At 46.5% G+C, this 16,163-nt stretch overlaps 1 protein-coding gene across 2 annotated transcripts in view; it reads right to left on the bottom strand.

The window, feature by feature from the left end:
* CCSER1 (coiled-coil serine rich protein 1) overlaps positions 1-16,163 on the bottom strand; it is a 394,831-nt gene that overhangs the window by 291,353 nt on the left and 87,315 nt on the right. The window lies entirely within an intron of this gene.

The raw sequence follows: 16,163 nt of genomic DNA, 5'->3' as shown, positions 1-16,163 counted from the left end.
TAAATGTCCAAGCTCATTTTAGTTAAGCATTATATTCATTTATAAGCAACCCATTGTGTTCATAGGATCTGTGTGTAAGTGTGTGTGTGTGTTGTTTGTATCCATTTCTTAGTCACCTTTCAAGACCAGAGTCTTGCCATGGCAGCTTACAGCATAAAAACAATTCACATTATAGATCAAATATACTGCTTTAATTTTTGTTTTAATTTATTAAATGCATGCCCCCATTTTCATTCTTTTCCACTAAATGCAACACTTCTAAAAATGTTCATATAATGAACCATTGCCAAAGTGTTCAAAAAATGTATTAAGAGCAGGAACCACAAACACGTACATCCCCCTAAGTTTAAGAGGTTAACGTTACAAACATTACTTAATGTAAAACATCCAGGAATGCTTACTACCAACAGCTGTTGGGTGACTCTGAAAAGAGATGGAAGACTCCGTCCAGCTCCCAGTGGTCAGGTATCTAACATTAAAAAAAAAAAAAATCACAGCCTACACTAATTAGCAACCCTGCTGTGGTAATGTAATCCTGGCTTACTTATCATGTATTTAACTATAACGTTTGCCCATGGTGTCACTTCCACCAGGGCAAAACTGCTATTAGAGCAGCACTTATAAAGTCATGCGATTAGTTATAAATTATTTCCATCCCCATAAACAGGAGGCTTTGACCTGCATGTTCTAGACATCACCTTTCTCCAGCACTCGGTTCAATCACAAATAATTCTTAGCCAGCCTCTCTTTTTTTTATCCTCAGATTAACCCCACGATTTATGTAGCGAGTACAGAAGCAAACACACTATCAACATTTTCCACAGCACAAAGCATGGAGCGCAAATACATGTCTTTGAACATCTGCATAAATACGTTGGGAAGTTGCAACCTAATTAGGGTGTTCATATCTTTAACAGTGCAGTTATGTCATGAGGCTGGTGGAGGGGGGCAAACTGGTACCTTCAAGATGTTGTGGACTACACTCTCTGATCATTGGCCATGCTGGTGGCAGTCGTAGTCCAAACCATCTGGAAGGCCTACCTCTAGTTTATGACCTCTACACTTCCTGCATTTGCCACAGGAAACACTCCGCATTTTTTTTTCTTTGCAAAGTCTGAAGACACCCTCACTGTCTTCTCACCCACGTCCAATTTCTCAGACACTTGACCTGCCACTGCCTGCACCCACTCATTGGGCCGTGAGCTTCTTTTGAGGCTCATCAAGGCCCAACAAATGCTCAGCAGCCGTCTGCCCTCACTTTGGAAATTACGTGTTTCCCCTATTATGTAAATGGAAACCATAAAGGCCCCATTAACGCAAGAGTAAAGGTATGAATGCTCCATTTGCACCTTTACTCTGGCATTAATGGGGCCTTTAAGGACGGCATTTATACAAGGCAGGGAAATAGGTAGTTTCCAGGGAAATAGGTAGTTTCTGTGGTGCACAATGGAGGCTCCAGACAAGAGCAGATGTCTGGACAATGAAACAGGCTGGATGTCAACTAGAGTGCAAATGGCACAACACTCAAAGCAAAGATGACCGAGCGTGCTCTAAAGCACATAATCATACCTTATGGTGGCAGTGAGTGCAGCAAAGAAGGCTTACTTTGCTGGCTCCATTGTGTCCTCAAGCTGCCATCCAGCAATGCTCTTTCAATTAGTCCAAGGGTTAATACTCTCCACAGCAAATGGGGCCTTGGTTCCCTCAAGGACCTGCTGTGACATTTTTGCATCTCACTATGAGGACAAAATTGCTTGTCTCTGCAGCAAACTTGACACTGTTATTAGCACAGTTCCAGGCGAGGTGTCTGCCCGATTTTGTGGGATCAGTTTCAGCTGCTACGGCCTGATGATGTTGTTAAGGTACTTGCAGCAATGTGACCAACCACATGCACTCTTGATCCTTGCCACTCCTGGCTAATATAAGCTTGCCGAAGGGGTTTGACTGGGTGAGTCCAGGCCCTTAAGACTGCTCCGGAAGCTGGAGCTAGTGCAGAATGCAGCAGCTCAGCTGTTGTCAGCATATAACTCCTTTGCAGAGGGAATTGCACTGGCTACAGGACCAGATTTAAGGTTTTGGTACTAGTGTACAAAGCCCTAAACAACTTGGGACCAGGATACCTGAGAGTGCGCCTCCTCCCTTACCAACCTGCCCGAACACTGAGGTCATTGGAGGGCATGCTCCTGGTGGTTCCACATGGATCTATGGCCCGATTGGAATCCACCAGAAGAAGAGCCTTAGTGTAATGACCCCTTCTCTGTGGAACTCTCTGCCCCTGGAGGTCAGGCCGGTGCAAACTTGAGGTTGTTTCCAGCACCTCCTGAAAACAACTGTTTCAAGAAACCTTCGAAAATTGACCAGCCACTGTATTTCTGGTTCCTTTGTTTTTAAATTGCACAATGTTAATTTGCTTTTTACATCTTCTTTCTTTTACTGTTTATACCTAAGTTCACCACTCTGGAATCTGTGTTAGATAATTGAGTGGTATATTAAATATTGTAAATAAATAAATAAATGAATAAAATAATCCATACGTAGATACATGGTATGTTTAACTGACCCTCATTTTACTTTACATTTCTACTTTACAGTAGGAGTAAATGAAACTGATGATAGGTATCAGCAGTGCAACAATTCCTACAGAACTTCCATTCTTTAATCCTTTAGTTATGATAATGCAATTGCAGATGACAATGATCCCCAAAGGGTTAGTTGCTATAAATCTGCAATTAAGCCACAGGCCAGATTCTTTAAACACTGCAGAGACACAATGATAAAACTGTAATTAATGTAATAGCACCATTACTAACAAATGAATTGCATCCTATCAAGCTTTGTCTATTTTCCACCTTCTTTCACAATAGTGACAAAGGATGCACTTATATCTGCTTTGTATGATCAAGAAACGATCCCAGTGGAGAAGGCTACTGCTGACTTATATAACCAGAAGGGACATCATATCTGAAGAGCTATGGGGTCCTTCAAATTTAAAGATACAAAGAACAATAGGACAGTCAATATCATGATGAATGATAAAAAGTAATAATCAAAGATTCTCGGAACCATACTTTGTGTAGAAAAATACACCTCGAAATAGATAAGCAAATGTGTAATTTTAAATATTCTCTTCCATACTGCTTTGCACGCTTTGATTACCTTTATTCCCAAAAGCTGAAACTCATATTTAATCAGAATGTTTACATTGCCACACAATTGCTTAACTGTCCCTCCGTCCCACCCAGTACAAATGTGATTTGCTGACATATCCATCACCACTGAGAAATGCAAGCCTCCAGTGTTGTGTTAAAATTCATAAAGCCAATGTTTGACCAGAATCTTTTGAGAACTAGTGAGCTCAAAACAATTCAAAAAGCTACTAGGGGTGTTATCAGGTTCTATTGTACAAACAACACACTTATGTCCAATGCACAATGCTATTTCCTACTGATGTGGTCTTCTCTTTATTTTTTGTTCATTTAGTAGAGTTTACATTTTTAATTTTATTCTACTTTTCCCCAAGCGATAGCCAAGGGAGGGGAGCTATGGAGATTCGCCCTGAGGTAGCCATTGGCACCCTTCTCATGGGCATAGCCATGGTCAATGGGGCTGTGGCGGAGCATCAGTGGTTCCGTGCGGCGGTGGCTGCCAGACAGCGGCAGTGGGAGGAAGAAATAGAGAGGTGGGTATGCCGCCGCGCTGACCTATGGGCCGCCCTCTGCCGAACGAGGCTAGCCATGGTGGCCGCGTATGGAGATTACATGCGCCGCACAAGTCACCGCCGCCGCTTCTGGGTCCAGCCGACGAGCAAGGACTGGTGGGAGAACTTTGTTCTAAAGGAGTGGGACGATGAGCAATGGCTGAGCACCTTCCGCATGAGCAGGGGCACATTTTTTGAAATCGTAGAGGAGTTGCGGCCGCATCTGGAGAGGAGTGTCACTGTCATGCGGAGACCTATCCCAGTGGAGAAACGGCTAGCCATCACCATATGGAGGCTGGCTACCTCTACAGGCATCTACAGGACCACAGCAGAGCAGTTCGGGGTAGGATGCCCTACAGCGACACAAATAGTCCTGGAGGTGTGCTTTGCCATGGAAATGAGCCTCCTAGCACGTACAGTCAAGATTGGGAACGTGGCAGAGGTGAGTGGGGGGGGAATGCGCTTGGATCAGGCGCTAACTTTTGCGGACGTCCGCAAATCCGGAAACAATGCACGTGTCGGTAATATGCCCTGTGTTTTCTGTCCCGCAGATCATGAATGGTTTTGGGGTGCTGACGTTCCCTCATTGTGTGGGCGCGGTAGATGAAATGCACATTTCTATCCAATGCCCGATAAGGCAAGCCTCAGAATACATAAACAGGAATGACGACTACTCCATGATTCTGCAGGGGACCTGCGACCACAGGGGCCGGTTCATCAATGCTGAAATAGGATGGAGCGGCAAAAACCATGATGCCTACATCTTTGCCAACTCAGCCCTCTGTGAGACGATGGATGCAGGTCTGTTCGTGCCTACCCATCCCACCATCAGATTGCAGGGGCAGCAGATCCCACCCTTCATTGTGGCGGATGGCGCGTACCCTTTGCACAAGTGGCTGATGAAACCCTATGGTGGGGCAGTTACTCCACAGCAAGCCCACTTCAATCGCTGTCTTAGGTGAGCACGCCTTGTGGTGGAGCAGGTGTTCGGCCGCCTCAAGGGGAGGTGGCGGAGCATAGGCGTGCACCTGGAGCTGGCGGAAGAAAACATCCCCTCGGTCATCAGTGCTTGTGTCATCCTGCACAACATCTGCAAGACCAAGGGACACGCCATGTTCGTGGAGGCGGCGGACCACAAGGCTGTTGAGCTGGCTACTCTGGGCGAGCCCTACGTCAATGAGGCAAATCTGCACACCCAGGAAGGGCAGAGAGTGCGGGATGCCGTCAAAGACTTCCTGTGGGCTAACCGCCGCTGACAGCCTGTCTCCTCAAACTGGACTGTGCTTGTTCCCCTGTGCAGTCCTTCCAGTCCTTTACCCCAGTGTAACGTCCTCCGCACCACATGTATTCAATAAAAACCATTCAAACTGCACCACGTCTAGTCTTCCTGAGTCTACCCCGAATGGCAAACCCTGCTCATTGGCATCGGCTGCTTATTTGTGCATGTACAGAAGTGCGCAATTCCGAAAAACGTCAACAGGGGGAGCGAACGTGAGGCCTACCCTGGTCAACATGGAGCCTCGGAGGGTCGCCTACTGGCAGGAGCCCGAGACCGAGATGCTCCTTGAGCTCCTCCTGCAGTCTGGTAGGGCGGAGCGCCTCATGAGCAGCTCCAGCTTCCAGACTATAGACATCTACAGGAGGGCTGCAAGCAGCCTCTCGATCGCGGGCTACTCCCGCACTGCTGAGCAGTGCCGGAGTAAATTCAAGGTCCTAAAGGCGGCCTTCTTTGAGGCTCTGGAGTGCTACCGGGGTAGCCCTCCCAGGAGAGCCCAGCCCCCCTTTTACATGCAGCTGCATGAGTTGTGGGATCGGGCTGGGCGACCCTCATGGCAGGAGCGGCACCCAACAAGTAAGTGCACTTTGTTTCACTCTGCCCCATCCCCCAGCAGTCCAGCCATGCTGAAGGTTCCCTGAACCACCTGGTATAACCAGTGCCCCTCTATGTGCTGGTACCACTCAGGCTCAGCCCAGTGCCTTTTGCACCTGGTCATTTCACCATCCCAGCCCATGTATTATGCCTGTTGGCAGGAAGGTGGGAAGGCAACCCCCCATCCTGGTTCCATGTAGGCACTGGTCCCTAGAGCTGCTCACCACGCCCATCCAATGTGGTTCCCAATGTGGCATCACATTGCACAATGGATGTTCTGCCCAGTGTTGCCCACTAACTGATGCATTCCTGCCTATTGCCTTCACAGGGCCTCAGCGTCCGCACCTCCGAGCAGTGATGGAGGAGCCAGTGGTGGCAGAGGAGGACCCAGCAGAGGAGGGCAGTGGGGAGGGTGCACCCCTTCCTGAGGTAGCCACCCCAGAGCAACCTGCCCACAGCCCACCCACCGCACCAACTGGTAAGTCCACAGCCCTTCCACAAGCAGGGGTTGGTGCAGGTGCCAGGCACCATCTGCTTGGGGGGTGGGGGTAGAGGCCACATGCATTGGAGAGGGAGTGGTGGCCATCAGTATGATGGCATCCAAATGAGCAGGTATGTGGCCTACTCCCCACCAGGTTGTGCACCATTCCACCTGCCCATCCAGTCCCACACTAGCATTCTGCTTGTGCACTCCCCACTCACATTCCTCCCCTCCTCAACAGCCCTTCTTTTCTGTGACAGGTGATGGAGCTGCTGTGCCCCCCCCCCCCAGTGGTCACTCCAGACCTTGTGCGGGCCATCAACCGCATGGAGGGGACCCTGCGGAGAACTAGTAAGTACTGATGCCAGTGTTTGATGTGCTCATGGGATGGTGCTGCAGCACACATGACTAATACCGTCTTTATTTTTGCAGTGCATTCCTTGGAACAGAGGGTGACCTGCCTGGAGCGGGATGTCCGGGACCTTAAACGCACCTGCAGGCAGGATGCTCAGGACCACCAGGACCCGTGACTGCGGCAGTTTTATTGTTTTATTTAAAAAATGTGTTAAAAATAATGTTTCTTAAAAAAAGTAAATATATTCTTTATTGTTTAAAGTTGTGTGTGTGCTTCTCTGCAGTGCTTGCCCAGGGGCCCTGGCAGGAGTAGGAGGAATGGTGAGCCACCCCACCCCAACCCACCCCCACACTCAATACTACCATTCTCCCCCTTCATGGGGAGTAGAGCTGGCGGTCCTTGGGGTTACGCTTCGGCAACTCCCTGCAGTGCTGTTTGGCGGGGGGGGGGCTGTGTGGTTTCCCAGGCACTGCAGGGGGAGCTGCTGGAGGCTCCAGGCACCTGCCCCTGGCCTTTCCCTTCCCCCCCCCACAGCCGCTGTGGGTGCCTTGCCCCTGCCCTGTGCCCCCACAGCCGCTGTGGCTGCTTTGCCCTTTGCCCTGCATTTCCCCCCCTGGGGTGGGGCACAGAGAGGTTGCTCCTGGGGTGGTGTGTCCTCCCTCTGGGGTGGGGGTTGGGGAGCCTGCTCCCAGAGTGGCCCAGGGAGTGGCTCCTCCACTAGATGGCTGCCTCCCACTCCACCAGCTTCTGGCCCAGTAAGAGGCAGTGCTCTCACAGAAACATCCCTATGCATAGGCGGGCCAGCCCTCAGACCTGTGAACACTGGGAGGATGGCAGTGACCAGCCCCTCCAGAGAGCTGGCTAGCCTATCCACGGAGCGCACCATTGCTGCCCCCTGCTCAGCATCTACTTTGTCTTGCTACTTTGCGCTGGCCACGTGTTCGCTGAAGGTCTCAGAGTCACGCTCGAGGACTTGGAGGATGCGGGAGTTGTCTTCTGCTGCCTGGCGCATGATTTCAAGTGCAGCATCTCCTCCTGCCTTCTGTGAGCGGTGGTTCCGAATCTCTGCCAGGTGAGATGCAGGTGACAGGGTGGCCTTGGGGTTTGCCACCCCTGGATCTGTGTGGAGAGGTTGGGGAATTCAGCCACATGCTGCAGCAGTGAACAGGGGAGGTGAGGAGCAGGTGGAGTGTCCAGTGCCATACAGGGACACCACCACATTGGGTCAGCACAGTGCTGCACATCTAGCCGTCCACTTGCAGAAGAGGGCACAGCAGCTGAAGTGCCACTTCCTGCCTGGCAGTGAAAGGGTGGGGATGTTGGGCTACAACTGCTCTTAGCAACTGAACAGCTGGCAGTGTGGCTAGTGGGTGCCTAACTGTCAACATTGCATTCCACTGCCAGACACTTCAGTGCCGTTATCTCTGAGAGCCGTTCCCATGGCCGAGGAATGCTGATTCCCACTGCATCGACCTTGGTGCGTCTGCCTCCCTGAGAAATGCAGACTCCTTCCCAACCATTTCCACCCCCAAACCCCTCCTGTTGGTGTGACTGAGTGAAGGTAGAGTTCAGTCACACCCACCCACCACACTAACTACACCTTTCCCAATTCAGGACATCCTGCACAGGGCACCTGCCAGGGTGCAGTGTAGATGCTTGCCTATCTACATGCACCCACACACCTGTGTGTGAGTACTGGCGCCTCCCCAGCATGTGTGAGTGGTTGCAGGAGCACACATGTGTGCCTCAGGAGTCCGGAGTACTCACCAGGAGCACTTGCTGCATCTGTGCTGTCCCTGGAGCCAGCTTCAGTGGATTCTGGGGGTCTGCCAAGGCAAAGTCAGGGCTACGTCACCAAGCACAGTGACACAGTACCTATGACTGGTGCAGAGCCATTTGCCAGCCCTCCCTCCACAAAGGAACAATGGGCATGGTGTGGGGATGCTGTATGTAGCACCCAGTTAGTTGTGCAGTTTGCCTGCTGGTGCCCTTGCCTGCTTCGCTGGCAGAGTCTTCAGCTGTGATGCTCGAGTCTTCATCATCTGGTGGCATGTAGGAGAAAACATTGGAGGTAGGGGGAAGGGCAGCTACCAGTCACCAGAGGTGCACGGGTCACAAATGCAGCACTTCCAGCCCCCCTTGATCCATGCAGTTTGCGTGGAGAAGGCAGGATTCCCACTGGCATGGGATGCTGTGCTTCTGCCCCCACCTCCTGCCCCCTGCCAGCAAGCCTGTGGGGAGCCTCTGCAGTCCCATTGCCATAGTTGGTTGGGATGTATAGGGGTGGGGTGGGGGAGGCAGATGGGCACACTCACCAGCTGATGTGCCTTCGTCCACATCCCTGCTGAGCGAGCTGGTTTCGCTGGCATCCTCAAACATGTCCTGGGAGCCCACAGAAAGAGAGGGTGGTGGCTGAGTGGCTTGGGGAGTTATGCGTTTGGACTGTGTCCGAGTAATTTGCAGACTGCCTGCCACACGTTTGGGGCACACCGTGGTATCCCCACGGAGAATGGCATGTAATTTATCGTAGCACGGGCACGTGGTGGCATTGCTGCCTGACCTCTCATTATGGTTCCTCACACGCCGGTAGTCTGTCCGCATGCCCTTGGTTTTAGTGCGGCATTCTTCTGTGGTTCGCGTATGGCCTCTCTTGCCCATCTCCCGTGTCACTTGTTGGAACACATTAAAGTTGCGGTGGCTAGCCCTCAGCTGCTCTTGAATCCTCTGTTCTCCCCAAATGTCCAGCAGATCTAGAATCTCCTGGTGCCGCCAAGTCGTTCTCCTCCCTTTCGGACCCATGCCAGATACCTACACAGGGGCCAAGCAGAGAGAAGGGGGGCTCGTCAGTTTCCACACCAGTGGAGGTGCGAAACCGGCATCAGCAGCCTACCCCTATCACTCTGCCCCCCAGCAAATGCAGTCGGAAGGAGAGGGGAGTGTATTGACACTGTGCAGAGGCCCCCAGGACAGGTGCCCACCCCTGGGCTGATGGTTCCCTGACCTTCCGCCGTGTGGCCGCTGGAAGATGGCCGCCCACCCTCGGCTGTTGCCCCCTTACAGCCAGCTTCCGTGTACCCACACCAATAGGCACACAGCCCTGCGTGCCTCTACCGTGCCCCTCATTCCCCGTTCGCCTTTACATCTTCCGCGCACCCTAAACCACCGGCATTTGGACGGTCCCTGTGGCTGCCCACCATGAGGACTCACCAACTTCCCATTACTGTTGGATGCCCACCTTTCCAAAAAGTGACCCACACAGAGCTACCGAGCTGCACATATCCCATCCATCCCCCAGACCCCCTCACCAGCTACTTTTCCGGTCCTCCGTTCGTGCACAAAGCGAAACTGTTGGATTAAAAAAAAAGCCGCTAAGCCGCTGCCACAGCTGCGCACAGGACGCAAATGGCAGAGGCGGTTTGGCCAAAGGCGCTGACCACTCCCCTTAGCATGCCTTTTCCTGACCAGTGCTGACCACACCGAAAACCGCACTGACCTCATGTCCTCCCACACCTCCGCCTCCCGAATCCAAATTAGCGCGCGCCGACAGGAAAAAGCATGCTTAAAGTCGATTCATAAAACACGGGAAAACAGAGGTTTCACCACAGGATGACCATGGATCCTGGTGAACGTCATCTGGATCTGTCGAGACGACGACGGTATGTAATGCGCGCTACAGCCCCGTCTAGCAACGCCCCAAGTCTTCTTTTAATTTTCAGTAGGTGCAGGGGTCCAATCTAGATTTTAAAAGCCTCCTTATGATCCGCCCCCCAAGCTAGGGTCCAAGCCCAGACTGGGGCTGTGTGTGGCTGTGATAGATAGATATAAAATAAAAGGACATAGTTGCTAGACACACATTTAAAGAAATGTCAGTTCTAGCCCTTACTATGATACGTTCAGAGATACTACAAATACATCTGTGTAGGCAGCTGCTATGTTACTTCTTACAACTGATAGGGCTTTCCTCGCTTCATTGCTGGACTCCACTGGAGAATAACTTGGCATTAGACAATCCAAACATCACAGCATTAAGTAATGGAGCTTAGTATAGAATATATTATTAAAGGGTTGGTTGGTCCTGAGATAATGTGGTACTTGTGCCTCTGATTTGGCGGCATAGGAGAAAGACAACCCTGATTATTTTTCGTCAAGGTATTATTATAGAGGAAGATATCACATCTGAATGTTTCCAGCATCGTTGTTTGCGACTTGTTTTGTGACCTGCTCATTACTTCTTCTTCTTTTTTTAACCACATTTTCAAATGAGTTATAGGTTTCTGCGCTAGATTACAGAGCTGAGCCACAACCATCAAGATAATTCTGTCAAATTGCAGTAGGTGTCATAATTCTATGGTATGACTTATCCATTAGCAAATAAAATGATCCCACTCATTTTATTTAAGGTCAAAATCAAGACCATCTTTTTTTAAAAAAGTGGTGATTTCTTTCACAACTGAGCTTTTTAAAATGCTAGAAGAAAATATCCATTGAACAGTGTGTGTGTGTCTGTGTGCGCACACGCATGCCAGTGTGTCAGTCCCGTATTGCCAGGGTCATCACTGTTTTCAAGATAATCCTCTGTCTTAATTATGCCTGGGAAAGATTTGCAATTTTTTTCTCAAACACACAATGAAGAGCCCTTTCTCAACCACCACAAGCAGAAAGAGACCGATGGCATGAAAATATAGGGATGGATGGACTCATTCACGTCCAGGCCAGGCTGCCACTGCCTGCCCCTGGTCGTGGCTTCTTGCAAGCTTCTTCATGGTCTCATTCACACTTTTAATTTGGCGTAAATTGTATTCTTTATATCCACCATTTATGCAAGGTAGGATATACATAACTATGGAGGCTCCAGACCAGGGAGGACAACTGCCAGGTGCGCATCAGGCCACGGGACGCCCTAAATACGAAGCACATTTTCTAACTGGTGTACTCCTTCCCAAGTCATTGTCATTACATACATACTTATGGCTAAGTCCAAGTAAGCAGCCAGGACACACTGAAGTTTCTCCATGCTGCTGAGTACATGATCATGTGGAAAATGTAAGTACTGCTTCTTTGCATGAGAGAAACGAACAACAGGTCAACGATCACACAAATGTTTATAGTGCATATTTTGTTAGTGCTTATCTAATGGGCAATTAATTCATGAGGTTCCATTGTGCATTGACTACACATACGAAGTACAACTGAATGCCATGTTTGCATTAGTGTACACCCATAAAGATGCATACAAATGTCAAAAGCACAAATCCTTAGTAAAATTCCCAAAGTTGTTTGGGGGATCATATGTCATTGCTGTTAAAGAGACTCTATTGTACCTCTCCTCTGTTAGATATGCCAACTCTTAAGAATATGCCTTAGGCATTTTTCCTTTGTTATTGATTCTAAAAATGAAATAATGGCACTTAGTGGCCACACAGTTTCACTACACCCCATGGCTTGTTGGTGGTGGCGGCTAGAATTTAGGTAGTTACACATTTTTCTCAGTATTATTGCTCAAAGAGCAGAATAAAATTCAAGAATGGCAGAGAGATATAGTTCAACCTATTTCACAGAGTAAATGGGTGTGGATTAGAAAGGAAAAAAACACATTCTATCTATATTGTCTTCAAGTTGACCTAAAGGAACATTTATACATAGTTCAGTATCAATGGTAACTTATCCACCATAGGATATCTTCAGTCTGTAATAAGTAACATTATGTATGTTTGTGATGTTGTGCTTGATGTGTTGATTTGTTTCATGTCCAGTTGTTCAGCAATTTTGGAAGGAGATCATTAGGATGACCGAAGAGATAACAGGCCACATTTTCCCAGTAGGTGCTAAAGTGGTTATACTATGTTATTTGAAGAATATAGAGCCGGAATCTCACTTTGAGTTAATAATTAAAGGTGCAATCCTATGGCCTCTAGGTGCTGTCTAGAGAGGATTTTTCAGTTTCTGGGAACTGAGTTTGGACCCATGGCTCTGACCTCGGTTCCCAGAAATCACCCTCCCTGCCCCCACCTCCACCACACAACCCTCTAACCTGCACAGTTCTTGCCACGCAAGCTACATCTCCACACTCATAAATGGAGCACAGAGAAGGCAAAAAGGGGGTGGTCCTGTGAGTGGGGAGGGGACAAGACCATAGAAGCCATGAAATCAGCTCATGTGCCACGTGGCCTCCCCCTCCTGCTCTGAAGGACCCTTGCTAGGCAGGCAAAATCACCCATCTAGTCAAAAATGTAGCATGAATGGAGCATGGAGGTGAGGATCACCTCTGTGCTCTGGCTGCCCTGCATTGGATAGTCATCACCATCTGAGTTCAGAGGCTGATGACTATCTCCATAGGATTGTGGCCTAACTCATTGTTGCCAGCTAAGATATGTATAGGTACTAACTCAGGGTCAGGGTCAGTAAAGCTCCTCCGTTTTTTAAATGTTAATTAAAGATATGGCATATTGCTGTCAGGTCTAAGATTTGAAAAATCAAAGAGGGGCAAGTATTGAGGGATTCATGAGAAAGTAGATTCTATGTGTACCTTATTGAAATAAAACCTTGCAGGATGCTCTTCAGCCTCTGCCACCCCCTTTGTTATGAATAGTGCTAAAGCTATATGATTTACGATTGCAAATAATTCAATACATAAACCAATAAAACTCCTGAATGGCAATATGAATAAATACATCAGTTCTAAAAATGGTGTGCATTATGTTGTCATAGTTTGAGTAAAATCATAAAGAGTACCCACACAAAGATGGTTCAATGAAACATATAATTGTATCCTGTTCTGTATCTGTGCCAAACGAACACATTCACATCTCTGAGACAAGACTCTACTTAGTATGTAGAATAGAATTTCAGTTCAACCCAAGAATCTGACAGCTCAGTGAATACAGTAGAAAGATACATGCTGATGCCCATAAAACCTAGATCATAGCAAAACAAGAGGGGAAAACATAACACGAATGTGCTGTTGGAGAGTGGCTTTAGTTTTGGAAAACAAGTTTGAAATGTTTTTATGTTTATTGTACAGATATACATGATAAGGTGAAGTAATTTCTCCCATGGGGTTGTAGCCAAACATGGGAGCAGAAGGAAAACAGCTGCTAGAACTGATCTGCAGAGACTTGTGCAATAGTTTCACCTAAAAATATGTGCAGTGCTATAACAAGTTGGGTCTATAGTAGTTCTTGTGATTCTGCAAGATTTTTACACCAGGTCTTGCATGATGGAAGATGACTAGTTTGGTTTCACTTCTAGCAGCACAGAAACTTCCTGATTGTTAGAGCAGTATGTCAATGCAACCAATTACCTAGGGCAGTACTGAGCTCTCCCGCACTAGAGGCATTCCAAGATGCAGCCAGACAACCATCTGTCAGGTATGCATTAATGTGGATTCCTGCACTGAACAGGGGGTTGGACTCAATGGGCTTATAGTCTCCTTCCAACTCTACTAGTCTATAATTATATGATTCTATGAAACATCTTTATGCCAGGTATGGCTATTTATCCCAGTAGTGTTTGCTCCAACTGGCCCTGGGCTCTCCAGATTCTCAGACAGAAATCTTCCTCATCACTGCTACCTGATCCTTTCAACTGGAGGTGCCAGGCTTGAACCTGTGACTGAATGCATACCAGCAGGGGTACAGATACTGAGCTACAGTCTCAAGTTTCTCACACAATACTCTAATACAATCTTTAAAGACACCTTCCACAATATTTGCCTTTGGAATGTGTTAGATTTTATTATTTAACACCGCAAAGGCAAATATTGTGTAAGTATTATTGGGTTTTGGTCTGGAAGCCATTGGTCTAAGAGTGTGGGATAGAAATGTTTTAAATAAATAAGTAAGGACATTTGTGGATCCAACTCACTGTCATTTTATACAATACAGTTGATATGATGTACACACAATCCAATATATCACTAATGCAGTTGTATTGTCTCAAAGGCCTAATCTACACAAAACAGGATATTGTACTATGAAAGTGGTATATAAAAGGCAGAAGCCACACCAAGCAGGATTTAACACTATGAAAGTGGTATGAAAGCAGTATATGGTATGTGTCAATGGGCCCAGTGCACTTCAATACCACGATAAAGCAGTAGTGTGGCTCCTTCTTTTTATATACCACTTTCATAGTGCTTTCATAGTGCAATATCCTCCTTGGTGTAGAACTGGTCAAAGTTTTTCTAAAACAAATTTCAATAAGAGTCCCCCGCCCATGAGATTAAGAGGAATGAACAATATATAATATTTGTTTATCAAACCACTCCCTTTAAATGAATATTTAAAGTTAAATTTTAAGATTTGAATCGCCCAGAGAGCTTAGTTTTGTGAACCGCCCAGAGAGCTTCGGCTATTGGGCGGTATAAAAATGTAATAAATAAATAAATAAATAAATAAAATAAAATATTTTAAACCCTCATTATAACAATGTTTCCACCGATTTAACAACCAAAGGTAGTATATCTCTACTCCTCCTACTCAATTCATTCCAGAGAGAACATGTTATCTTTCTTTACTTAGAAATATTGTAAAAGATAATAGTTTGAAACAATTCGTTCATACATTAAAACTCAAGTGCTGGTCCCTTTGTTATAAAATGGATGGAGACAGTTTTACACAAGGGGAAAAATAAGTCAAAGAAAATGGTTTGTAAACAAATTTCATTAAAATTTGCACGTATCCCTTCATCTTAAATGGAATGTTTGAAGAAATTAATACTAGAAAATGCATATTGTGTTGGTGGTATTGAATATATAAAATTGACAATGTAAGTTATTACTCCATCAAGATATACCCTTCTTTTTTGTATTATGTTTCTCTAGAAAAAGAGTGTAAAGTTCAAAACACTTCAGCCCATTCTTCTAAAAATTTACGATCCTGCATTTGTCGTTGATTAATTATATATACGCAGAAAATTACGTATTGAAAGATGATAAGGCCTAAAGGCGTATCAGAATTATTAGCATGCTTCCACAACAGTTTGCAAAAATTAACAGGCAACAATCAAATACAAACTGACTACAAAGAAAGAAAGAATTTTAAAAGCCTTAAAACATCAGGCAATGAGATGACTGTTGATCCCTGTGAGTTCCTATTTCACACCTTTGAAGCCGACTGAAAATATTTTTTAAAAAATGCTGTAGGAATGTGCTTCTGAAGATGAGGCAAGCAATAGACGCGCGGGACTCCCTCATCACATGTCTTAATAGAACAGAAGAAGAGAGAATTTCCAGTGGCAATCAGGCATATCTCTATGTTTAAAAAACACAACCTGAATTTACGATCTATCTACTGGCTTAAACTGAATCACAGTGAAATGCATTTAACTGAATTTTGGAGCGCATGATCACACACATTATTAGAACTTATTTAGGAACATACTACTAATTAGTTCACTAAACCGCTATTTATGAGAACATGATTTACTTTAACCTCTAGTGTGCAATTACTCTTGGCAGATTGGAATTTAAGAATGTGTCTAAAACTGGTACTTGACATTTGTCCAAGGAAACTGCAGTTTATTAACAAATGAACAAACATTTAAAGTTGATGCAATATATTTCAAATTCTAATAATATTAGATGTTTTAGACCATGGACTGCAGTGATTTCCTGGTTTCAGGCTGAAAATATTGTTTTCAAGGAAATGGGATTCCAAAATATTTCCTGACAAGCCCATTGATTGTGAGAATATTCACTTTCTTCAGTTGAGGGTCACTGTTTCCCCTTTTTGCTTCTAAGCATTAATGTCTTGCCTGTCAA

This window comes from Elgaria multicarinata, chromosome 10 (genome assembly GCF_023053635.1).
Source record: "Elgaria multicarinata webbii isolate HBS135686 ecotype San Diego chromosome 10, rElgMul1.1.pri, whole genome shotgun sequence".
NCBI classification, from domain to species: domain Eukaryota; kingdom Metazoa; phylum Chordata; class Lepidosauria; order Squamata; family Anguidae; genus Elgaria; species Elgaria multicarinata.
Note: the sequence above shows the minus strand (reverse complement) of the source record. Positions and strands in the feature narration are given on the sequence as shown.